Consider the following 26,690-nt stretch of genomic DNA (forward strand, 5'->3'; position numbering starts at 1 on the left):
ATGGTGGTATATTGGATGCGGTTTTTGATTTTTTGGAATAGGTGCTGAAAAGAACTTTTCACTTGATGTTTTATATAATGATCCTGTTGCCACCTTCATGAAGTCCTCTGGCACTTCTCCAAAGGATTAACTGATGGTAATCAAACACAAAACAGCAGAAGTCTTGCTGTCACTCATGCTTTGCTGCTCCTCACCAGGTGCTTGCAAGATGAACAGTGTTGCAACACAGTCTGAGAAAGTCTGAAGGCCTCTCAATTTTGGATACAGAAGCTGTGCTAAAACACAGCTTTAGAGAATTTTATATGCCATAATAGCCAGTGAACAGCCCTCAGCATTTTTTGTGTGAGAGTTCAAGTCATATAAAATCAGAGGAGCCATTGAGAGAGGATGCACTGGCTATTAGCAGAAGGGAGTTAACAAGTGATGAAGTCAGGAATGTGCTGATGTCTTTAAGCTGAATGAGGGGGATAAAGTGTGGGAAGTCACAGCTTTCTAGAGACAAAGCCACTGTTGGGTTAATTAATTGGGGTGGGATGTCGGCACATTGCAGGGAGGAAAGGAGCTTCATTTGGTACATGTTCTAAGTTTTGAGCAGCAGTTACAAAGGACTGTGGAGCTAGAGGAAGGAGCGAAGTGTTTGGTACAGCTCAAACTGGCAGGAAGCCAAAAAAACTTGTCAGATATTTGTGAAAATAGGTTGCAGCTGCTGGGGCTAGGAGTGCTTCCCGGTGTAAGCAGCTCTCTGGGACTTAGTGAGAGGCCACACTGACTGTCCCCAGGATTTCTGACAATGCTCTGTCTGCCACACGTCACATTTCACAAGTGGGGACTGGGTTTGATAAAATGAAATGCCACACAGCAGGCTTCCCACAGTGTCGCATCTCCTTCTGGCCTGACAGTGCCAGGTGAAGGACTCAGATTTCTTTTGTAGACAAAGTGTATGTGCCTGTTCCTCTGTGCTTGAAGAATATGAATCTTCTCCCTGATATTTGACTCTACAGCAACATCCAAGCAAGCAATTTCCTATTCATGGCAAATCAAAAGAATTAATGTCACTGCAAGCAATTTGCCCTAATACCAAGAAGTAGTGGCCATTCAACTTACACTCAAGAAATTTTAAAGGCTTGGTGCTTGTTTTTCTTTCAGTACCATACTCCTTCTCATTCCTCCTCTTCTTTTGTTCCTTTGTAAACTTTACACTGATAAACTTTATCTCAGAGCTTAATTTTCCTGCTAACTTTGGGGGAGGAAAAGATAGTTATTTCCAAAACTAATTTCTTTGACTGCCTAAATACAGATTTAAAAACTTACCTGTCTGCAGGATTGATCAGATTATCCATCCTAAATATATTATGTACTCTCCACATCCAGAAAGAATACTCTTGTGTTTTGGGGAAAAGGATAATTTTGGGAGACAAGACAAAAAGTCACCAAGATTTTGAGGGGAGAGTGTGTGTGTGTGTGTGTTCAGTTTGCATACTATCTGTGAAGCAAAAGACTTACTAATGGCATGACTTTGAATTTTAACCATTTTATATAATTATACTTATAACTTTCAATGCGCTCTTTTTGGGATATTTTTAGGTGCTTTAAGATGAAAATATTGTTTTGTGGAAGTTTCAGTGTGTTGTCCTGGCCTCAGGTAAGCACCACTATAGCACAGGTTTTAGCCTTTCTGCTCTCAAAAATGCCTGTTTAAGAGGAAGAAGGAAAAGAAAGGAAGAGTGATGGTTTGCTTCTGTTGTTTTACACTCATCTTAGTCTACAACATTAAAGTAAAGCAGTATCATGCTTATAGAAATGTTGGTATCTGTATGCAACTTTCATAGGTTTTGCAATACTGGAGACAGTGTTTATTATAATGGCTGTGCCCATCCTAAGGCTTTCCATCATCCTGTGAAATTGGAACAAAGGGTGTGGAAGGTAAAGGAAAGGATCCTCTTTTCCTGCTTTAAAATACAGAACAAGCACAAAATGAACCAAAGGGACAGTTGCACTTCACTGTTTTTCAGTGCTTACATACTGGAACTATTTATTAACATTTTATAATATCCTAAATATAAGTCAGGAACTTACAGGCTGTGGAGATGAATCCTCATACTGCTGCCTCAGCTGGGATGTATCACAGTACCTGATTTACACCCGCTTAAGATCCCTAGTTTTGGATGAGGTTCAGATGTTTCACCTCAACCCTGTGTTTGGCCCTGAGAGCTACTTTGTACATTTATAAACTTACCTAAATGTGACTAATGACATTTCCACATGCCCATCAATGCGTGTTTTCCCTCTCTCTTTCAAACCTGCTTAAAGTGAGAGACAAAAATCCAGGAGAAGGACTGCCTGCCTTTTTATCTAGCCTGCCAAGGGGCAAAGACGGGAGAATGTAGATGCAGCTCCTCCTCCCACTGTCAGGACAGAAAATTAAGGCAGAGCTAGATGGAGAAGTAGAAGAAGGTGAAAAACTTTTTTCCTTCCCTCCTTTCCTTATTCCCCTTCTCTTTTTTAAACATCTAGTCTCCTTGAACTGAAGGACTGATGTTTTTATCTCCATTTTTCCCTCCACTCCATCATGCAAAGAGTTATTCCAAAATCACTTGGCAGCTGTAAGACAAGCTATTTCCTAACCCTCAAAATAACTTTTGTTTTGAATAGTTCCCAACTCCTTAAAAATGCATCCACATGCATGCGTGTTTTGCATGGGAAAGAAAACTTATAGACGTAAATATTCATAGTTAATGACTGTTAAAATCCTGCTACAATCATTATTAAATTTGGGCTCATTCTGTGTGGAAAGTTATAGGTATTAATCAGTATGAATTTGTGATGTACACTGTGCAAACACCAAGGAAAGAGGCAGTCCTAATCCCAAATTTCTACCATCTGGACAGAAAGGGTGAGTCTGTTAGACCCCCAAGTTCAAAACGGGGAAGGAAATTTTTTCCTTGCTACAGTCTGAAAAGGCCTTTTAAATAATTTTTGGCTACCAGCCACATAAACAGAAACACCAAGACTGGCATACACAATACAAAATAAAACCATGGGGGTGCAGTTTGCCCAGTTTTGTTTGACAGCCTCACTTCACTAACTAGCTGAGGGTCAGTGAATGTTGTTGAACACTTCTGTTACCTTTCATCTGCTCACAGGCTGCTTGAGCGCAGACTTGCCAGGAGTTTTCTTCCTAGCAGTGGTCCATAGCAAGCTCAGTAACTTCCTTTACACTGTGGTTGTAACCACTCCTTGCTACTTTCATAAAAACAGAGAAAACTTTGGTATTCCTCTCTGAAAATTTGCTAGAGGCATTACAGCAGGAGAAATGATACCAGTAAAATAGACTTTGGACAAGAAAAGACATCTATACTTGGAGAAAATCAGGAAGTGGCAAATAAGGCTGGCCTTTTTTTGCATCTAGACATAGCATTTCTTGTCTTTTCCAAAGCACAAAAAAGTATGGATAACTCTACCACCATTTCCACAGTAAAAAGTGTTTTTCTTCTTCAGGGCATTAAGTGGAGAGATTTCTTGTGAGAGAATGAATGATGCAATGATAAAAAAAATTTGGAAATTGCTTATTTCTCAACAGTTATCATATTTTTCTTCTTAGACTAACTCTTCCTGCCTAAAGAGACCCTGGGGATTCCCAGCCTTCCTTCCCCTTCAAAATGGAGCTGTGAAGAGCTGTTGTTTCTCTCCTTCCCCTGGGTTTGTTAATGTCTGAGGCCTATCACCCTCTTCCACTTTGTGAAAGCTGAAGAATTTGAAAAACTCCACACTATGCAAGGAAAGAGAGAAGCTTCCACATGTATCAGAGTCCTCTTCACAAGCATATTTTTAAATTGCCTTTATTGCTGATTTCAGCAGATCTCCAGCCTACAGATCATTTGTTTCTAATTAGCTCTTCCCAATTCACTAATAAATAAAACATACTCCTGTTATGCATATGCTAATGACTTGATAAGGCCAGTTCAAAGTAAAAAGCAATAGAAGGTAGAGTTCACTAAGAAAATACAAGGCCAGAAAAAAGGGTAAAGAGATGAGCAAGTATTTGACTGTGATGCATCATTAGACTGGAAAAGTTGAGCCACTTAACCTCTGGAGGACTTTTCCAACATGAGTTTATCCCATGATCCTAAAAATATTGGACTTTCTCATCCTGCAATATTGCCTCCAAAATAAAATGCCCATTTAATGTCTTTTTTTTCCTGTAGTTCTCAGAAGTCAGCACCTCTGCTTGCTCTTTTCTTGTCTTTCCAGCACTGGAATTACAGCAGTAAAACCATTCCCCTCTCTGCACATAACTTGGGCAAGGATTGGATACTTAAGGAAGATAACAGATTTGATGAAGAAATTCAGAAACGCAAAACTGACAAATGAAATAAACAAGTTTATCGTATTTCCTGTGTGAAAGCATAAAGGGGAAAGTTTCAAAGGAAACAACTTTCAAGTGACAGAACATGTAAGAACATGTGATTTAAATGAGTTTACGAAGTAAGATTTAAATACAGGCTTTTAAGTTGGCTAGATGAGCTCTACTCAGTTCTTTAAAGATTCTGAACTGTTTTGTTCAATGACTGAAATGATTTAACTTATTAATAACTTTATTATGTTAGTTAAACAAACTGAAACATAAGGAAATAGATAAAAAGAACAAGAAGAAAACCTCAACAACTTAAATCCATCAACACCCAGCAAAGAAGCCCCAGACTATGACTCGGTCTGGGTCATTAAAACTAACATAAAAATAAATTAGGAATTAAGCAATGCAGCTATCAAATTAAGACCAGGCCTATTATCAGTCTCCCTTCTTTGAACTCCCTTTTGGTTATGATGATTTTGCCTCCTGGAACTGCATCAAGCAGTGGGATCACACAAGAGACACCAGGAGAGCACCCTTGACAAGCCAATTGTGGTAACTTGCCTTTTGCAGAAGCTGTCTTTTCAGAGCTCCATGGACTACTAACACAAACCATAAAACTTGTCCTATTTCGGCACTGCTTCATTTGTTACGTGTATCTTACCAAAGAGAAAGCACCACAAAGCCCGAGAGATGAGGCATGAGAAGGCAGCAGCACATTGTGAGGGACAGGCTGAGACCTCTCGCTCTCTAGTGAATGTTTAGGATTATTTCAAACAGGGGATGTTTTGGCTGTGGTCATAGGTCATTTCCAGTTAAGGCAGGTGGGACCTGCCCTTGCTGTTCCCCAGCTGCTGGTGACCACTCTTCTGCTAGTAGGTAGGCTTCTTTCAGGTGTTCTGGTGGCTCATCGTGGTGAGCACTTGCTATGAAATGGGCTAAATAAGCAATCACACAGATGTGAAGCTACCCATTTTATTTTGTAGTAGTACTGGGTGAGGAGAGGGCCCTGGACTGTTTGCCATTCCTTGTGTAGGACTGAGCACAGGTAGCAATGGGGTGATGGCCAGGATTTGGGACTAGGCTGGAACAGTCATCTGTGTAGGGAACAGCTGAAGCTGTTCTGAAGCTGAAGGAGGAGTGTCTGCAGTATTATCTGTTGTGATGGGGAATTTAACTGACCCCCATACAGACCTGTAGCAATTCCAAAACAAAAATGTAAGTATTTCAAAAGACTGGGAGATTTCCCAGCTAGAGATAAATCAACAGCTAAAAAGAAATCCAGAAGACAAAACAAAAAAGAAGGAAAAATATGCAGTTCATGAACTCCAGCTTTCACAGCCATTGAAATTCTCTTAGAATACATCTTGGAATTCTATTCAAAAAAAGAGCTAGTGCTGGTAAATTATTTCTGCTAGTGGACCCACCACAAGCTAAGAAAGCTTTGGTAGATGTAGGCACAGTCTCTTTAGTGACATCTTGAACTTCTTTTCCTCAGGGGGCTCATATCCAGTTCACATATCCTTGGTCTCTCCTTAATCTCTTGCAAAGAGCTCTCAGTGTGCTTGGTCATATCTGCCTCCAGGCCTATAAACAACGTGCAAACTTTGCAACTTTCTCTAGTTGGCTTCAAGTGTGGTTCCCTTGGTTATTGCCTATTTTGGGCAAATTTCTACTCAACCAAAACTTTGGAAGATATCCTGTTTTCTGCATTAGAGCATATAAGTCTGGGATCTTCTCCTCCAAACAGCAGAAATGTCGACACAGAACACCCGCATTCCTGTAGAAGCCAAGATGGCTTTATCTGAGTGACGAGGTCCAGGGATGATAGTATGTTGCCAGGTTATGTAAGGTCCAGTTCACATATCCAATTAAAAGGAGGGCTTTTGTCAACAACTGACCACTTAGTGTTCATTTATCAGTGAAGATAAAAATTAACGAACCAGAGAGCTGACAATCATCTTTCCATTTGGAAGGCACGTTGCACTGGACAGCCGTTCTTCCGGAATCTGTCTCAGTACAGAAATGCTACTTTAAAATTTCTGAGATGAAATGCAGTTAAGCAGTAAATTTATCTCACCCTAGTGTATCATTGCTCTCACCATGTGTAATGTTCATTTCCTCTCCTGGAACCCTGATGTGCAGCAGCAGGTTACACAGCCCTGGCTTCTGTGAACCCATTGGCTTCACTTAGGATACATGTCTTCATTTTCAACAATGTTGTCATGTTTCTTCCTAATCCAGGCCACTGTGTCTGCTTATTAACTAATAGGAGGTATTTCCTCAGGACAGTTCTTGTCTTCATTAGTATGTTTGCTGGTTTATCTCAGACCTGCCAAAATAAAGAATGCATAATAAATTTCAGAATAAAAGCCCTGGACTTTTTAAAACTTCATTGCTACAATGAAGAAGTAATATCCAAGTTTTTGACCTCTTCTGTTCCCTTTTGGGGGCAGAGTTTGAACATGCCAAGAACTGGAACCAAAACAGCCATTAACTAATTAAGATTTATTAACTACTGTCTATGAATGAACTCGGAATAGACACCTCCTGTGTCTGTCTTCCCCTCCAGGTGCCACACTTCTGTTGTGAACCCAAAAACTGAATGGCTCAGGCAAAATTTAGCCCTCAGCAGCCTCAATAAAGGGGCAAGTCCCAAGACCCATGTGAGTAGCATGACAGCCAGCATTCAGTCTTTCAAATGCTAAAGCTGTTACAGTCACATCATGTCATAAAAAAGCTCTGCTAAAACAAGCTAAAAACCCTCAATGGGAAAGCACAGGAACTGGCACATAGAGGGTTTTAAGGAGAAATTTTTAAAATGAGCTGTGGCAGCTCAATCTTGTAGTCCTTTTCTAAAAGCCACTCATCTCATAGCCAAGGGAAATGTCACCTGAGGGAGGACTGCACACTCCAGTCTGACTTCAGCAGCATCCTTGATATTTATAGTCCTGTAAATTATGGATATGCAGCCATTTATCTTTCCTGGAGTAGATTCAAACCTGGTGTGAGCTCACTGGGATTACAGCTGGGCAGACTTGGCCCTTTTTCTCTTATACAGATCTTACTCCAGAAAAGCACTTAACTCTTAGGGCAAGAATAATATGATTATTTGTGCTGGAATCTTCATGTTTGAATTTAGGCAAGTATTAGACTTAAAGGGACCTCAGCAAGGATGTGATTTTTCAGCTTACTCTCGCTGATGAATAAAAATACATTTTTTCCTATTTGCATCTGAAACTTTCAGCTTTGTATGCAACCATTTTCTTTCTGCTTTATACTGATACTAGCAGGCAAGGGCAGCTAGATGTCTCACTAGAACAAATTTTTCCTTTCCCAACCAAGATCGACTAGAGTCTCTGTTATTAACTATATTCTCCCCTCAATTTACATCTTCAAGCTTCAGAACATATTAAAAAAAAGTCACTGAGAGCTTCTTGAATAGCATCACAAATAAGTGACATTGCTCCTCCCCTGTGTAGTTTGTTCTGAAAAAATATACAGAGGGAAAACCCACCTATTATCATTTGCATTGTTTGATTGTTTCAGTCTATTTTGTAAAGCATTTACCACAAGAAAATGAAAATCTCTTGGAACAGAGAGCAGTCACTATTTTATGTGAAGTTTCACAAACTCATGATTTTTGTCAGAATATGTTCACTGAAAAAGGACTGGCATTTTCCATCTTTCTATTGACTATAATCAGTATTGCATCAGGTTTTAGTAGTGGGTGCAATTATGTTACCTCTTTACAAGCCAGCCAGCATGATCTTATTAACCTTTAAGAAATATATATGTGAGCATTAAACAGCCTAACAACCCTGAGAAGTGGTTTCACCCCCAGAGAGTCACGCTCTAGGATGGATAATGAATAAAGAGCTTATCAGAATCTTTGTAACATATTAGAAACATTCTCCAGATTACCCATAAAATTCATTAGAGACTAGTGACCCGTGCTGAAGCCTGATAAGACAGAAGCTCAGGAAAGAGTTGAGAAAAACATGATCCATCAGAGTCATGGAAATCAAGGGTTTGGAGGAGAAGTATATAAGTCTAAGTATATAGATAGGGAACATTGCTATTTGGAAAAGATAATGAAAGGGCAAAAAAAGGAACAGGAAAAAAGTCTTAGTTCTTAATGCTGCAAATGTCCAAGGTGAGAGCTTCAGCACTGAACTGTATAGTTTGTTGGCCATATCTTTGTTGATAAGTAAAAGAGGGTCAGGAATCCAAGCATTATGTACAGACTTGTGTCTGCCCTGCTCGGGGCTCGCTTGCTGTGGGGTGATGGGCACACAGCATAAATGTTCTGTGAATCCCCTAAGCCCTAAAGTACAAATGTCCCTTTCTAAATGCTTTTTCATTTTGGGTGTCCAAAATATTGTCATGGACACCTAACTGGTGCTTTAGAGTGTGAAAGGGAGAGCAAGCATGATAGAACCTGAGATGTTTGGAGGTGGAGTGAAGAGATGGCAAAATGTACCAGTGCACAGCCCAGGAGAAAGACCTCTGGGGCAGTTTAAAACCAAAATGAGGGAATGAGAAGGCAATTAGTCAGCATGCATGATCAAGGGCCTGTCTTGGCCTTGTGTCCAGCTGTTGCTAGTTCATAAACTGGTCATTCAGAGACCTCTCATATCTGAGTGGCCTGCAATAAGCTGTAAGTTTAGACCTCTAACTAAGAAAGAAGCCAAGAAGGGTTTTGTTTCTATAGAGTAATTCTGCCACCACAGAAGGGGGAACATTTACATTCATCAGCCAGTGTGCACATTGAGTGGGACTGCCCTGGGATCAATGGGAATACAGTGTTTTTGCATGGAATATTAGGTATGGTTTATCTAATTTTATCTGCCTAAATGTTAGGCAGATGGTCAAGGCAGAGGGCAAGACTGCCCTCTTGAAATAAAGAGAGAGGGCATTCATAGGTCTTGGGCAGGAGCTCTTAAAAAAAGTTCAGTATCTCTCCGTGATGTCAATGGAAGATGAAAAATTTATTAGCACTAGTTATAGAAGTGGATAATGGATAATGAATAAAGAGCATCTGGAAACAGATGTAAATGCCAAGAAAGAAAGCTTGTTATTGTAAAATGCATGAAAATGTAGGAGCTGCAAAGAGATCATTAAAAGCACAAAATGATACTGTTTATATATAACTGTAAAATGAACATAAAAGTGCCTAATTATCGGATTTAAAATTATCAACTGCAAAAGGAAGTGTAATTTTCCTGCTTTGCATTTAAGTTAGGAAGAAAATCCATCTTGGAAATCATTAGTGGTGGTTAGAATTGCTGTATTTCATAGGGAATTATCAGCTGTGATAACTAGATGGCATTGCCTTATATGCTTTGAGGCCTCTGAGCCTCAAAAATACATTTGACTTACAAATTAATCTTTGTCACTGTAAGAATCATTTTGAGATCATTAATGAAAGCTGTCCTTATTACAAGCGACCTCTAGAACTGGGATTTTGATAATAATGCCAAACTTCACAATACAGGTCGTGAAAACAGATGCTTGGCACCATTAAGAAGCAACAAAATGACACAGTACTGAGATCCAGATGCAATTTCAAAATCAATTGTGGTCATACTTGTGGAAAACTGAAACTAAAAGAACCCCTCATCTAATCAAAGTTTTAATTACAGACAGTTCCTCCTGCTTTTTTCTATGTTTCTACCAGTGGTGCTGACTAGACACAGGGGTGCAGTGACTTTCCTCTGAAATTCATGTCCTTCAGCAGCGTTGCTAGTATCAGCCTAAATGACAAAATTTTATTTCTGTTTCCCACTTTCCATCCAGAGAGTGAGTGAGCCTTTAAGGTATTAATGAATATCTTAATCTCTAGAGTTAATTTCTTTTCTGCTCTAAGTAGAACTTCTTCTATAGCAAGTATCATTTTTGAGAAGCAGACATAGAATCATAGAATAATTTGGGTTGAAAAGGACCTAAAAGATCATCTAGTTCCAACCTTCTTGCCATGGACACTTTCCACTAGACCAGGTTGCTCAAAGCCCCATCCAAGCTGGCCTTGAACATTTCCAGGAATGGAGTACCCACAGCTTCTCTAGGCAACCTATGCCAGTGTCTCACTAGCCTCACAATAAAGGATTTCTTCCTAATATCTAATCTAAACCTCTAAACTCTCCTAAAGTTCGAAGTCATTCCCTCTTGTACTGTCACCATATGTCTTTGTAAAAAGTCTTTCATCATCTTTCTTGTAGGCTCCCTTCAGGTATAGAAAGCCTGCAATTAGGTCACCCCAGAACCCTCTCCTCTCCTCTCCTCTCCTCTCCTCTCCTCTCCTCTCCTCTCCTCTCCTCTCCTCTCCTCTCCTCTCCTCTCCTCTCCTCTCCTCTCCTCTCCTCTCCTCTCCTCTCCTCTCCTCTCCTCTCCTCTCCTCTCCTCTCCTCTCCTCTCCTCTCCTCTCCTCTCCTCTCCTCTCCTCTCCTCTCCTCTCCTCTCCTCCCCTCCCCTCCCCTCCCCTCCCCTCCCCGCAGGCACTGTGACATCAGGAGATTTCAGGTTGGTGTAACAGAGTTTCTAACTGCATGTGCACCAAACCAAAATAAGCCAGAACTATCACAGAAACCATCAGTCCTGAATTGTCCTGTCCCTGCTGCTTAATTTTTTTTTTTTTTTAATTAGTTTTTCATTGCATCTTTGGAACAAAAGGTAGAGATGTTCTTGGGGCATGAAAGAGTAGAACAGGACTTCCTGTTTTATTTTCAGCTTTGACCTCAGCTAATGTCGGCTCAAAATGTTTAAGTGAATATAAAATAAAGGCTGTGTTTTTAGCCTGCTCTGTTAGAAACTAAATCCATATCTGCCTGAGTATATGGAAGTTTAAAACATTCACTTGAGGCAGCTTGACCCTGTTTTTTCCTCCTTCCTTATCACAAATACATTCACTAAATGAAAGGGCACACTTTTGCTGCCAGTTTTCACAGTTATGATTCAATTTTCACGCAGCTTCCAGTGGAAATCCAGGACCCCTCTCCCTGGACATGAAGTAAACAATGTTTGCCTCGGTGTGTTGCAAAGCTAAGTGGTTAATGCATTTAAGCAATGACTTTGGGGTTTGAATTAATTCTCACCTTCTCCACAAACAGATATCTGTAATACAGTACAGGCACTACCACTAAGTGCAGGGAAGCCTTTGATGAGTTCTGTGATGTCGTAGCAATTTTTAAGGGGAAAAAAAATAATAGGAATTATTGTCAAGCAACATGACAACTATTTCAGTGCTATTTCATTTATTTTATAGAATCATAGAATGTTAAGGGTTGTAAGGGACCTTAAAGATCATCTAGTCCCACTCCCCCTATCATGGGCAGGGACACCTTCCGCTAAACCAATTTGCTCAAGGCTTTATCCAACCTGGCTTTGAACACTACCAGGGTTGGGGCATCCACAACCTCCACAGACAACCTGTTCCAGTGTCTCATCACCCTTAAATAAAGAATTTCTTCCTAATGCCTAACCTAAACTTTCCCTCTTTCAATTTGTTCCTGTTCCTCCTTGTCCTATCACTGACAAAGAGTGCCTCTCTGGCTTTCCTGTAGGATCCTTCAGATACTGCAAGACTGCTATCAGGTCTTCAGGCAGCCTTTTCTCCTTCAGGCTGAACTTTCAGCCCCAACTTTCTCAGCCTGTCTTTGTAGAAGAGGTTCTCCAGTCCTTTTACCAACTTTATGTCCCTTCTCTGGGCTTGCTCCAAGAGTTCCATGACCTTCTTATGCTGGGGACATCAGAACTGTATACAGTACTCCAGGTATATCAGCTTGAGGTTTATCAGAGAGAAATTTATCAGCTTGAGAGAGAAACCAGGGATATTGATCAGCTTAAGAAACATTTGGCTAAATTCATATCTCTAAGCTAAATTCAGGCTGTGATGTAAGGAAAGATATTGGCTCATTGATTTTATATTTCTTACATTGCTCAGGTTTTGGTTTACAAAATATGGTTTTCTGATGTTGAAAGAAACAAAATACATAATTTTCAGTTCATAATTGTCTGATTCTTGTTTTGGCATAAACACTAGTAAGAAAACTATTAGATAACACAATATAATATAAATATACTGGCCAAGCCATGTGTTGCTTTCTTAAATTGAAACTCCTTATGTGAATCCCTATCCACTAACAGAAATGGGAGGAATCTTTTGACTAGAAGAGAGAAAGAACTTATTCCTGATGTTCTTAAATTATTATTCCTATGAGCAGATGAAATGTGACCTTTAAAGTGTTTTAATTATCAGGATATTGATACTGCAGTTTTTGAGTCTGCTTTATGTCCAGATTTCTGCGTCTGAATCCTGCTAAAATTTCATGGCATTCAGACAGCAAACAGCCAGGACCCAGCCCCTTGGTTTAATCTGTATAGCAGGTTATCCCACACACAGCTGCACTGACACAGCAGTAAGAGTTCCAAAACCAAATCCAAATGAGATTTCTGGATATTTTCTGGGCACTAACTAATTTGATCCTCCCATTTCTTTAATTGTTTCCAAATTTAAATTATTATATTTGTGCTCATTTCACTCTTAAAATCTGTGTTCTGGGAATTGTGTTTTTAAACTCTTGCAGAGTTTTTTTAAGTCTTTCAAAAAACTGACAGAATCCTAAGCCCAAGTTCCCCCATGCCACAGCTGCGTGCCGTGACTTCATGGCAATCCAGCCTGTTTCCAGGCTGGGAGTGTAACGCTGACAGACATTTTGCTAGAAGTTAACCTCTCTTTCCCCAGTACCTCAGGCATTCGTTCCAGATGACAGACAGATGCAAAATGGCTTTAAACTCATTTTATTCTCAGTCTTTGGAAAACAATTCTCGGGATTCGCACAGATGATCTGTCTTGGGCTGAGAACATCTGAGGTCCAAAGCCACTTCAATAGCCAAGGACAGGCTTTTGGCCATTGCTGAAGACTACTGAGTACTCTTCAGAGCACCTTTTTACACCAGGTGCTGTAGACCCTCCATCTGGCTACAAAAGAGCTGTTACATTACCCAGAGCAGTTCAGGTGCTGTACAGTAACTACAGCAGGTGAGGTCCATGAAGAGTATGTTCAACTCCAATGGCACGATCTGTTTAGAGCCTTAAAAGATGCAGCTGTACAGTTTGCAGTTCTGGAATTAGTACAAGTAAACTCTGGTTTAGTACAAGGCATCTCTGTATTGACTGCATGAGGAGAAGAGATCCTTAACTTTTTTCTTTTATTAAGTATAAAACAAATTATAAACAGTAAAGGGATATTGAGGTACTTTCATAAGTGAGAAACTCAATAGTCTCATATAGATATAGTCCTGATACAAATGTACATCACTCTCTGCAGCCCCTGCAGCACAGCTGCTTGATCCAGGCCACCACAAACATGTCCTTAACACTGAGAAACAGTGGAGTTTGTATATTGGTTTTGTGCCTGTTACAGGAGTTGCAAGACAATGATTTAATATAATAACTGATATTAATTTGTGGCCTCTAAAAGGCCATTTCTTGAAGGGCACAACCACACCTGAGCCTAATGCCCTGTCATGTGAGAGCATACTGGTGAACTCAGTTCAAAATTCAGATAATAAGTGTCATTCTTTTTGAAAAATTTACCTCTATTTTGGTCTGGAGATTTTCTAGCAACCTGTTTTTTTGGGGGGCAATAGAAAGCATGAGATTGGTAGCAGAGATTTGACTGAGGTCCCAGACACTTGTAAAGTTTTCTGGCAGTTCTCTCCAATATGCCATGAACTATTCTTTTTTTTTCTGTCACATATACTCAGCCACATTTACATTTGGGTACAGCACAGGCCAGCTTACTAACACAACTAATTTCAAATTAAGTCTCTTAGTCTTTTCTGGCTCTATAGTATAAGTTCCAATGCAAAATGTACAGAACACCCACGTAACCCATGGCTTTTAGATCTCAAAGTAAATGTTTTCACATAATCATGGATTGCATCCAAGCAAATGTCTGTAAGATGACATTTCTGGAAGCTTTTGCATCTTTACATTATATTTAGTTTACACAATATACTGTACAACTGGAAAAAGTGGCCATATGAGCCAGACCAACATTTGACCTCTTGTAGAGTGCCTTTGAGAACAGGCTATTTCTCTACCCTCCTCTATGCTAACACCTTTTACATCAGACAATTTCCAAATCAGGAATTTCTTTGAAGTTTCTGGTCTTTCTTCCATAGTTTACTTTTCAAAACATCACAAGGCTAGTGGAATTCATGTATTCATATGCTGGGGGCCCCCATGCAACCCAGCCTGGATCTGAGTTACCCTCTCTTCTTTATATCCACCTTCTTTTCCTCTCTCTGTGAAGCAGTCCTGTTCCAGTCTGATTCACTGGAAGTCCTCAGAGTTCGTGGGTGGAGCTGAAATTTGGATCTCCTGGCCCTACCATCATGCAGCCTTTGTCCTTCAGGCACCATCCACTGTTTCTCAGCAGAGCTCAGCACAGCCATTGTTAAGGGAGAGGGGATGCTTGTCCCTGTAAAGGCCCACAAATCTACAAAAAATTTGATCTGAAAACATTTATGGGAAGGGAACCAACACACTTCTACTGGAAATGTATCAAAGGAGAAAATTCAGCGTTTTCTATCATCTGGCTTTCTAGTATTATACATGCTGTTTCCAGGGCTCCTGTGAAAATGGTCAGTGAGCTGTGCTCTCTGTGGGAATGGCTGCAAGGAGGGCATAACAGGGGAAAATAATTTCCTTTGGAGTACTTTCGAGTATCCCATGGAGCCTGATGGCAGGCCTGCCCCAGAACTGGCATTGGCAGGCCTGCCAGAGAGACTTTAATACTCTTTGCATCAGGCTTCAGCCTATTCACACATCAGCAACATTTTTTTTCATGTTGCTACAGCAGTTACAAAAACTGCTGTGGTGCCATCTGGGAATAAGCAGAAGGAATGTTTTCATTTCCTGAGCATAGGTACAGGGACTTTTTTTGCATGTTTATTTTAAGGTGCAGTGAAATCCAAAGATGCAAGAAGAACCACTTTTCTCTCTGCACAGATAACTGAAACCACAGCTTAAGATTTAAACTTTTATCTTTTGTTTTTCATTTTTCCCATATTTCTCAAATATATCACTTACTGAGAAGAATCAAAGAGATGGGGCAGAGATCTCTGTCATTTTCAGTTTTTTGGGTTTTTTTCAGTGCAGTACTCCCTGGCTTGCAGAAAACAAAATGTCTGTCTGATGGGAACTGTGACTTCTTTAGATTAAAGGAAGGAGAAACATAAAAGATGGATGAGACAGCAAATTGCAGATATGAGAAGGTGAGTGACAAGCAAAGAAGTTAGCTTTCTAAGGAATAAACTGACTGTAGTGCTTCTCAGAGGATTATGAGGGCAGCATGCAAAATATTTTTTCTTGGTTTCTATATCAGATATAGATGCATGTAAAATTTGTTTATGCCTGCATGTAACATTTGTTTATGCCTGCAAGCTGATTCTTCTTAAAACAAAAATTTACCTTCCAGTGTCAGTCTTTATTTTGTCCTGTGTCTTTTCAGTTATTCCCTACAGAATGCCTTGTGGGACAAGGTCCCGGGCAGCAAGGTGTCAGTTGTCGCAGGAATAGCTCACAGCAGAGAGAGTTGAGCTATGAAGCAGGTTCTTTGATGTCCCATAAAGATACAGCATCAGCCTCCACCTCAGAAACTGCATAATACCATTTATTTTCTCAAGCCAATCAAGTATTTCCATGAAAGATGAATTTATGTGTGTGTGAGGCTGCTGCTTGTTCTGTATTTGTTACAGTTGATCAAGGGGTTCAGCAGCTAAGGGCATGGGCAGACACACTCACGTGCATCCCCAGAGGTGTTAAGGCCAGGCTGGACAGAGCTTTGAGCAACTAGGCTGGTAGAAGGAGTCCTTGTCCATGGCAGGAGGGTTGGAACTGGATAATCTTTAAGGTCCCTTACAACCCAAACCGTTCTGTGATACTATAATTCACAGAAAAGCAATATGTGGTGTGATGCTGTAAACATTTTTATTAGAAAAACTGGCAAAAAAATTGACTTTGTTGCCCACAGCTAGAGATTTAGTACAGCTTATATCAAATAACTTCACTCTAGCAAGAAGGGTAGATTCAGACAAAAATTATGCTGTGTTTCTTCTTCAGTAAACATGCAAATTTAAAAATTGTACAAAAATTTTAGGTACACAAACAAGAAAATATTTCAAAGAGAATGCCACTAAACAATGTCTTAGTCAGGACAGGGCTTTTAAGAAGATGGAGTATTTATAAACTCTACCATATACTGATAAGGCTGTATGATTTCATGCACAATAACTGCTCTATGCTATATCACAATTACCAGAGTGGGGGATGTGGAGCTTCTCATCAAATCATTTTGTGCAAGTAAGTGTACATTTAACAGGAAAATAAGATAGTTAACAACCTTTAAAAGAGGCTTAAGTATGTTAAATTAATGCATGTCTTTAAAAACTTCAGGAGTGGGTTCTTTATGGGAAACTCGGAATTAAAAAAAATGTTTGGAGTAAAGTCAAAATATTATGAGCAGTGCTCTGCACTAATGACACATATCAGCAGTATTTGTAACCAGAAGAACAATGTGATAAATTTTAATCGCTAGGGACCAGGCTTTGTGGGAAGTGCCTAATACACAGGCATCCTTTATAGGTTTCCAGTTATGACCTATGTCTGAAAGACATTTTAATGATAACTACGGAAAGTAGATGGATTGTCTTCCCGGAGTGTTGAAGGTCCTGTTTGCTGTCATCCGCAGCTTCTATAAAGACCAGAGATTTTCAAAGGTACTCTTCTGTCCTGCTATCAGCACGCAATACCACAAGGATGGGACTATCTAAGATAAAACATGCCAGAGACATGTAGTCCTCAGGATTTCCTGTGGGAGTCTGACCAAACGAAGGCAATATTAATAAATATAAATTCTGGAACATTATTATCACCAGAGCTGTGTCATGCAGTTTACCCTTGAATTCCTATAACCCCTCTAGTTTTCTCAGGCAGTTCAAGTATTTAACTGCAACTGGTCAGAGTGTTAGACCTCCCCACTGGGACAATTGTTTTCAATTACATTAAAGGCTCAAAGCCTTTGATAGACATGCCAAAGCAAGGAGTTTAGCTTGCTGAACATTTTCACTCTTTGAACTAATGTGGGATCTGGGAGTCCCCATACTCTTGGACCTTGAAAATATGTACTTAAAAAATAGATGTGATCTGGAAGAAGATTAGTGCCAAAAATCTGTAATAGTCCTCCCTTTGAGGATGCTGTTGCCTCTTTTTATTTTCATTTTCCTGGAAATGGTAGTTAGAGGGAGTATAACAAACAAATAGTTTTTCTTGAGGAGGATGAATTACACCAGTGAAGTCCCAGTCAACCAAAACCTTCTCTAAATATCTGATGTGATTTCACCTATTTTTTTAAAATCTTCAGAACTATTGTTTGTTTCTGTGCTTCTCACCAGGGCATTTCTTAGCAGACAAGTAAGGATACCAGTGCTTGGTGGTTAGCCTCCTGCTCCTAGAAGAAAAAAAAACCAAAAAGACAAACTAAGGAGAAGGCAAAAAAGGCTTAAAATAAACTGACTTTGTGGGATATTTTTTTTTTTTTTGCCAAATACTGGTACACAATTCAGCATAGGGTATAATACCATTTTGCTTACATAAACCTCTGGAACACCTTCTTTTCAAGTTTTACTTTTCATAAATTCTTCTCATTCAGATTATACAACCCTTTGGCCATCTCTGCCTCTATAGATTAACACTCAGCTTTTTCTAAAGAGACAGTTGTTTCAGAAACTCAGGCAAACATTAGCTCTGTTACAGTCCTGCCTTATATATTGAGTTCTTATTAACATATGGGCAGTGGCAGTACTGTGACATCGAATGATTCAGGATGGTTTCCACTGACTCCCACTATCTCCACTTCCCTTCTAATGCAGAACAAATCAGGAAAGGCAAGAAACAAAAGGTAGCCCACATCAAGTCATGCTGCCTCAGTGGAAGAGTAGCTTCTGAACAGAAAACATGGCTTAAAAGACAGCTGTGAGTGGGTGGATCACACTCTAATATTGTGTCTCAGCTTTGATGAGAGTATCTTTCTTCATAACTTACTAGAAAAGAGCTGATTAAATCTCTGCACAAGTATATTTGCAACAGACTTTGTCCTACTCATTACAAATGGGAAGCTGGATCCTTCCTTTCAGACAGTATGATATTTTTGCTGTTCAAATCAGAATATGTTATTCTTTTTGATGAAAAGAGCAGTGGAAAGCAACTAAAAGCATAGCTCTAAAATAAATACAATACACATCAATGCTTTCAGAAATGAGCTTTCATGGTTTTTGCTTTGACAAATATCCTATGAACTCTACAAAACATAAACAATACCTCATCATAAAACACTGTTATTTCAAAGTTGACATCACATCTGACTCAAAGTGTGATTTTTTGATTGGGATTAAATTCAGTTTATTTAAAAGTTTTAGAATAACTCCATAGTTTTATAGAACACAAGATAAACATAACAGAACTAACATTTATCTTATAAATAAAAATGCTGATAAATATAAATTAGATAGTTAAGAAATTTCTTTCTTTCTTTCATGCTTTCTTGCTTTCTTGCTTTCTTTCTGTATGGGAGAGTTCTTGGCATGGAATTTTCACTATTATGCATGTTAGGATGATCAAACTTCACCTGTTTACATGAGCTTTTTACATTTCAGAGAGGGAAAAATAATGTGGAAGAATATAATCACACCCACATGCCTAAAAAATCAAGTGATGAGCTATACATGAGAAACATTTGGCATTGACTACCTTTCAGAATAGCTCAGGAAGGTTCATTTTAGATTGCTTAGAGCAGTGCTGGAGTCTCATGAAAATACCACCTGTCTTTAGGTACCCTGATGGTTAAAAATGTGCAAATCACCAAACAGCAATCATTGGTTAGAGCTCAGTCCAAGCAATAGCTCTGGCTATCTTATTAAAGTTCTGCTTATATTCATACATGGATTTACCCTGCAAATTAGGAGGAGTGTTGTGGTGGGCAAAAAGAACTCCTCATAACCCACACATTAAGCAAATGTGTGAGTCTTTATACAATGAAGAGCAAAAGCTACCACTTCTGGGGCTAGCTCTGTATTTCTGGATTTGTTCAAAGTTTCTTAATCTGTGCTATGGAATTCTAGCACTATCAAAAATCAACAATTATTATCTCAACAATCTGAGATAATAAAACTCAGAAAATTTGCTCCTTGAATTGGGATAACATAAACACTGCACCCAAAAATTAATCACTTTCAGGTATGGTATGACATGATGGTAAAGATTTCCAAATTACATGACTAGCATACCCCAGGAATCCTCACATCTCACCTCATCCAATTAGTTAAATGCTATGTTAATCAACTATCAGTGTGTGTTTGCTGTAGTCTCTGAATTACTAATAAAATCCTTAGAATAAAGCAAGAATGATGTGAGAAGAGGTCAGTGCTTTATAGCCATACATGAAATGTTTACTTCACTGTAGTTTGGGCAATTAAAAGTTGTTAAATCCCAGATTGCCTCAAAGAACCATTCAAATGGTTCCTCCCAGGAAAGAGTCTAAATGGACCTAAATTGCCTAGTGAATCCTCAAAAGAGATCTATATCCTAAGTATATTCTAATGACTGATTATTTTCTGCTTGGTAAATCTGTAACTAAGAGAAAGAAGGGAAGAAATTTTAAAGCATGTAAGCAGCATATTTAGACTAAGAAATTGAATTAAAGATAATCTCCAGCAGCCAAATCTGTGGTTAGGTTCTCCTGGTTTTGAGAGCATCACCAGTCTGTGAGTAAACACTGGCTAATTTAGCACCCAGTTCTCATGCTCTTGATTCAGATTGAAGTTGGTTTTTTTTATCCCAAAATATACTGGTTGTTTTTTCTTTCTATAAATACTAAAAATTGAGAAAAAAAAAAGAGCCCATATGTTCAGGCTGTTTAAAAAAGACTATAATTCAGATAAGACTATTCATGGCAATCCATAGATCTTTACCTTTCTCCTCTTTGCTGTACATACTGAAGTATAGAACTAGGCAATGAGGGGTTAAATAATAGTGGTGCAGATGCAGCTGGACCATGTTACACTAAAAGGAACAGCTAATGGGCATAAAGGAGGATTAGAAAAAGGAAATAGATGAAACTGCATTGAGTGCTGGCAGGGAGAGCCTGGATTTTTGTTTAGGGGCAAGGACTCTTGTTTAGGCTTTTTTATGAACCTCAGATAATAAAGGGAGTTTGCATTTGTTTGTTGGCTGCTCTCTGTGCTTATTATTTTTCAAATATTTTTAAATTCCAGAAGACTATAAGAGATAGAATTGTGAAGGTTTATTGACAAATGGGTACTGAAGTGTTTAAATATGGAGATGCATCTTTGTATTAGGGTTTCCTGGGTCAAAGGGGTTAGTTTTGATGGAGTATTATACTAGCCTGGGGTTGACATATCTTTCACCAGAAAAATGGTGGAGAAAGAAAATGGAAGATATCAAGAGTAGAATTATGCTTGTAGGAGGTTCAAACTCTTGCTGTCTCTTTTGTGTGCTTTCTTGCAGCTGGTGGGGTTTTAACAGCATGTGGGTAACCATCTACCTTCTCAGATGCTGATCTGCCCTTGAACTTTCATGGGGAAAACTTAGCAAGGAGCTGAGTCAATGAATCCCTGCATCAAGTTCTCCTTTTCCACAGGAAAGTAGAAGCCTGATGGGAACATGTATCTCTGTTAGTTTACAGAGTCACATAATCACAGAATTGTCTGAGTTGGAAGGGACCCAGAAGGATCATTGGGTCCAACTCTTAAGTCAATTCAGTTTTTGTTTGGATGGGGGGAAAAATGGAGAAAAAGCTAACATGTGCATACATAAATATTATTTCAGGAGTCTGCTCATCCAAAGTATGCCTATAATCATTCTTACCAGTATCAACTGGTTTGAAGAAACCCAGAGCTGTTGAGGCGTACCAGTACTACAGTGGAATGGAGATGCTCTTAACCTATTTTGATCCAGGCTAGCTCAGGCCCTGCTAGCTGCTCACAAGGGGAATAGTCAAAGCTTCTGTGTACATGCTTCTATTCAGCTGGGCTTTGCAGCTCATTTGTTTGTGGATCTAACTACACTTACTGGCTGGAGGAAGCCAGACTTGCTGTCCATCTAAAAGTGGTGCCTGATTATGGTGTTCTTGCCCATCCTGCTATTCCTAAGATTTAAAGTAATGCTGTGTTGCTGGCTATTTTGTTTTTCAAAGATAGTTCTGTATCAGATTTACCAGCATGAAAAATTTGCAGACGTTTCAGCATCCTCAACAAAACAAAGAAACCACACCAAACCCTCAAACTCCAGGTGGAATTTTTTCTCTTGCCCTATGTCTTTCATCACAAAGAGGAATAATGTCTCCATTCTTGTTGAGGTTAATATCACTTTCAGACCCAGATTCATAATGCTTTATCTCCTAGAGAGTTTCTGACTGTACATGAGCAGGTAGATAGTAAGTGTGCAAATCCAGTCCTTGGGAATGGATCCTACAAGGAGTTGAACTTCATCCACCACCACCATCCCCTCCAGGGTGGCTGGGAGTGCTCTCCAACACAATGGCTTCCAAATAACACCCAAGATGAGAGAAAAGTGGTAACATCTGTGTCAGGGTCCTGCAAATGGCCAGGGACAGACAGCAGGCCAGACTTGTGTCTGCAGGAAGGGTGCCTGGCATTGATTTACTGACTCAGATCTGGCCACAAAACCGGGGACACAGACAGCAGAGTCCTCATGCCCTTTCTCTGTATAGCTCTGGTATTCCATACCCTGCACAGGAGTGTAACCTGGGGCAAGCAAATTCAGTGTAAATGAGACTGACTTGCCTTAGCCTCTTCCTTGCAGCAGAAACAGCATCTGCCATTGCTCTATGCTTTAAAATTCTGAATTTACGGATGCTGTCTTTGCCAAGGTCACCGAGACTGGAGGGACTGAGAGAGACCAAGCATCTGCAGGCAACTACCTGCTTGTGGCAGGCCAACATGAACAGTTACAGCTGACTGAAGTCCTGGACTCACACACATTGGCTTATTGCACAGTTTGTGAGAGGTGAGAGTAATGAGCCTACGCTTTAAATCCATCTGGAGTTTATATCCAAATTCCCTCTTACTCTGATAACTCAGTATTTATTACAGTCCTAACAGACCGCCTGTTCTGTGGCTTCTTCCTGGAAGATCATGAGCCTACATAATGTTGCTGTCAGGGAGATGTTTCCTCCTCTACCTCTCAGCCCTTTTCTAGCTCACTCTTTGGGACTGCACTTACTGTTTTCCCACAGGACAGCATTTAATTGCTCCTTGATTGACCTTATGCCTTGTCCCAACAACTTTGCCCCTGAGGTCATTTTACCAATTCATTATTCCTGGTGGAGGAGAAAAAAAAGTCCTTCTTAATGTCTAAGCTCCTCTCCCTATTATTGCAGAGTTAATTACAAGAGAATGATTTGGAGTTATTTATGACCACCTTTTAAATATCAGGTAGCAAAGTGTTCCCTGAAAATAATGGCTTGAGAACCCCTCCACTGCTTTCTGCTTAGAAACTTTCATATCCAGAAATAGGTTAAACGTGATTTTTGGACAGAGATTTGAATATTGTACTGGATCATTCAGACTTTCCATCATCCCTATTGCACCATTTGCTGTAAATGCAATAGGTTAGTAGAGCAAATTCAAATCTGTGATCTTAGAAGAAAAAATAATTGTGCTTTGTGGGACAACACATCTTAAAAGGTTCAGAAAACCTGCTAATCAATCACACAGATGACTCATGCTTATAAGTACTCTCCTGAAATCAGGTGATGCTGATAAACATACTCCAAGAATGTTTATTAACAAGCCATTAAGGAAAAAAAAAAAGTAGTCCTGGCTATAGAAATCATTTAATCATTTCCACATGAGTTATTCTCCACAAAGCCAGTCACCTATCTTCCCTTTTCCTGCACTCCAATCCTGTCCCCTAGCTTGGGAGTTTGGGGGGGAATTAAAAAAATCTGGTTTGCTGTTCCAGTAGTCCATTAGCCCTTCATAAGACATTCAAAAAAGAAGTACAGAACATTAAGTATAGTCAGAGCAAACCACCTGCAATGTTTATATATTTTATGTCTAGTTTGTTTCATCCAGTGCTAATGTTCATTTGTCTGGTGGGTTGGCACCCCTCTTTCATTTGAGGGAGTTCCTTCTAACTTGGCTCATTTGTGCAGCTTTCCTTTTACAAACAGTCGCTTGTCGGAAGTTTCAAGGCAGTATTTGTAAAAGATCTTCAAAATAATGATGAATGGTTAAAATGAGCATTAAAAAATAAATAAGTTCAGTAACTATTTATCAAGATTACAAACTAGAAGTGCATTTCCTCCAGCTAATATGTGGAACACTTCACCCTGGCATAGATAAATCATGAATCAGCCAAGGGGTTAGTTAGGGCTTCCAGTTTCTATTAGGTCAGCTTACTAAGGGCTGGCTTTCTGAAGAAGTAAGGAGTTATTTCTTTTCTAAGTTTAACCCTGGGGTTGCATAAAGCAGCAGAAAAAAAAGTGTATTTTTACTTGTGTCCCAGTAAAACAGGATTTGAAACTGTTCTTACAGAGTATTTTCTCTCTGTTGGTGAGAAAAATAGAAGACCCACAAAAAGAAAGGAAGAAGGATTTCTCTCAAGTGAAGGGCTATGATCCGTAAGAAAAAGCTTTTCCTGTGAGCAAGTGAAGGGGGTGGAGATTTGCACTAAAATAAACAACAAAGTCAGGTCTTGTGTTGGATGTACTGACAAGGTTGCAGGCACTGGCTTTAAAATGTTTCATCCCAAGTATCCAGTGTCTCCCAGAAGGACACGAAGTAGGAGGAAGTGTGAGGTTAAGAATTCAGGGAGATTGGATAGATAGTCGAAAGACTTGGGTAGACAGTCTGAAATTCATTACGAGTCTGTATCCCGGGGGTCACCACAAACATCCTATAAACATCAGTGAACTTTTCTGCAGTCCAGAGCTCCAGCAGCAAGTGTTGTGAGTCATGAGATGTCTCCTGCTCTGAACATGTGTACCCAGGGGGACAAAGAAGGAGATAGTGATGGGAGCTCTCTGAAGGGATTAGAAGTATAGGTTTCTAATCTATTTTTAAATGCCTCCAAACTGACCAGCAAATATGATCTGACTTTCCAAATGTTGAGAGCGCTCTTTAAATCATGTCTCTACTAAGTAAAGCTGATGAATACCTCTCAAGATGAATAATCAGCGCTGAAATTTCTACACATGTCTTGGTAATCTGGCAGAAGTGCACATCTATGTACATGTACACTGATACTCTTTTTATGGTTAAGAGTGAGGGGAAAACACATGAATTCAAAGAAACAAAAAAAACTGCAGTAAAAGAAGGGTCATAGTAAAAAGTCAAAGCGAAAGGATTTTGCTCTTCAGTACATGCTTTAATTACCATGTCCTATCCCATTCAGAAGGATTTGCAGAGTGTCTCAGTGAAAAAGGAATTAAGTGCCTTAAGATCTTACAGTGAGGCTATCCAGTGGTGTAAGCCGACATCCTCTCGAGTAACAGAGTTTATGTGCAAATCCTGGATTGAGCATACGTGACATCTTTGATTCTGAACACCTGCTTCAGCTTCCCTTCAAAGAGCTTTGGGTGGTTCAACGTTCTCTTGCTATTCTTTGTAACATTTTTCATTTGCATAAGCGTGTTACAAGTTTAAAAAAAACAGTTATGGCTCAGTGCTGTAGCAGCAAAAGAAATATAAATGGAAGAAATATATTCTAAAAATGTTCTGTAGTCCATGTTGCACATAAGCTTCAAAACACTGAGCTTTACCCTTGAAGAACTTTGAATAAAATTAATTCTGCTGAGTGCAGTGGGACAACTTAGTCTCAGAAAATAGTGTAAAATGTTTAGCACGTGAGCAAGTGATTGTAGGGCTTGGGTCTAATATCAGAAACCTCTTCACCACCAACAAACCTGAAAAACTCTAGGGGAAGATCAGTTCATATTGCATTTGCTAAGGTCTGAATTTCATGCCACTTAGATTATTCCTCTTGCGACAGTCTGCCAATTTCTTGTAATCTTGTACAGACTTTTCATCTGAAAGTTCATTTTTGCAAGTACAAGATGTGGGAGCTAAGATGATATATTGAGGCATATAAGTAATCAGGAAAAAATGCAGTTCAGCCCATGTATTCTTTGGAAATATGTATAAATATTTACAAATTACGGAGTTAAATCCAACTCATTTTGTAAATGAAGGGATATTCTGCTTTTTTATGGGAAACATCAAAATCCAGGAAGCATGGGAGCATAAGACATAAAGTCTTTTCCAAGGGACATTCATAAACTCTCATAAAATCAAACATCATGCAGACTGCAACCTTTCTCCTATTTTCATTGTGTGCACGCCTACGCATCCGTGCATTTGTGAAAGCAACTTTCATACAAGAACTATTTTTTTCTTTTTTGCATCTACCAATTACTTTGTAAACAGCTTAAAGAGATTGGTGAGGGACTGCTCTGTAAAAATGATAGCACATCTGCAGCACAGGCAGTTAAAGTCAACAATTAATTAATTGTTAAGGGCTCTGTTCATCCAAACGTTTGGCTCTGTATTTACTGGATGATTCATGGCTTGTGATCCCTAGTTTCCAAAGAACTCAGTCTGGTCCTCCATTTCAACCCTTCCCCTGCTCCCCGTTTCACCCTTCCCTGCCCACACCCAACTGCAGAGAGCCACAAACACGACTCCTTACAGAGTTAACAGGGCTTTGTGGCAAACAGCTCACCCAGATCTCCACCCACTGAGTGTGTTCAGCAACCACGAGTGCTGCTCTGCTGAAGCCTACCAGACAGAGAGCCCTCCTTTCCTGGTGTCAGTAATTCACTGGTGGTCAAGTATTTACAAAACAAGACAGACACACGCACAGAAGCACGTGCAATCATCTTTTGTGTAGCTGGTTTTTGGTAGGTTAGACTTTAGTCCCTCAGTGTAAAGCCGTGTCTGCTGGCTGTAGTAAACAGATTTTATACCAACCTGTATGGAGTTGTGCTGTGGTCAAGAGAGGCTCTGGCAATCTGGAAGACACTTTGTGTCCCAGCTTGGTTCTGAGCCTCCTGATAAGGGATGTCATAGTGATTTGCTTGAGTTACCTCCCAGGGAAAGATCTGCTATCTTCCAGTGCATAAAGGACAAAGAGAGACCATTATGTTTACAGTGAACTAAATCTATACTATCCAAAATCTGTAGTTCTTAGGTAAATTCTTAAGGGAAGCTGTTCCTTAAATGAGGAGTGCCA

At 39.6% G+C, this 26,690-nt stretch overlaps 1 long non-coding RNA gene across 2 annotated transcripts in view; it reads left to right on the forward strand.

Moving 5' to 3' along the window:
• Window positions 1-15,336: 15,336 nt before the first annotated feature.
• The window catches only part of LOC139594319 (uncharacterized), a 70,919-nt gene continuing 59,565 nt past the window's right edge, over window positions 15,337-26,690 (forward strand). For both annotated transcript variants that reach the window (XR_011680596.1, XR_011680597.1), the window contains exon 1: window positions 15,337-15,634. This is a non-coding gene — a long non-coding RNA (uncharacterized lncRNA). The remainder of the gene's footprint in view (window positions 15,635-26,690) is intronic.

The sequence above is a fragment of the Agelaius tricolor genome, unplaced genomic scaffold, assembly GCF_023055355.1.
Source record: "Agelaius tricolor isolate 1412-34295 unplaced genomic scaffold, bAgeTri1.0.p SCAF_1, whole genome shotgun sequence".
NCBI lineage: Eukaryota > Metazoa > Chordata > Aves > Passeriformes > Icteridae > Agelaius > Agelaius tricolor.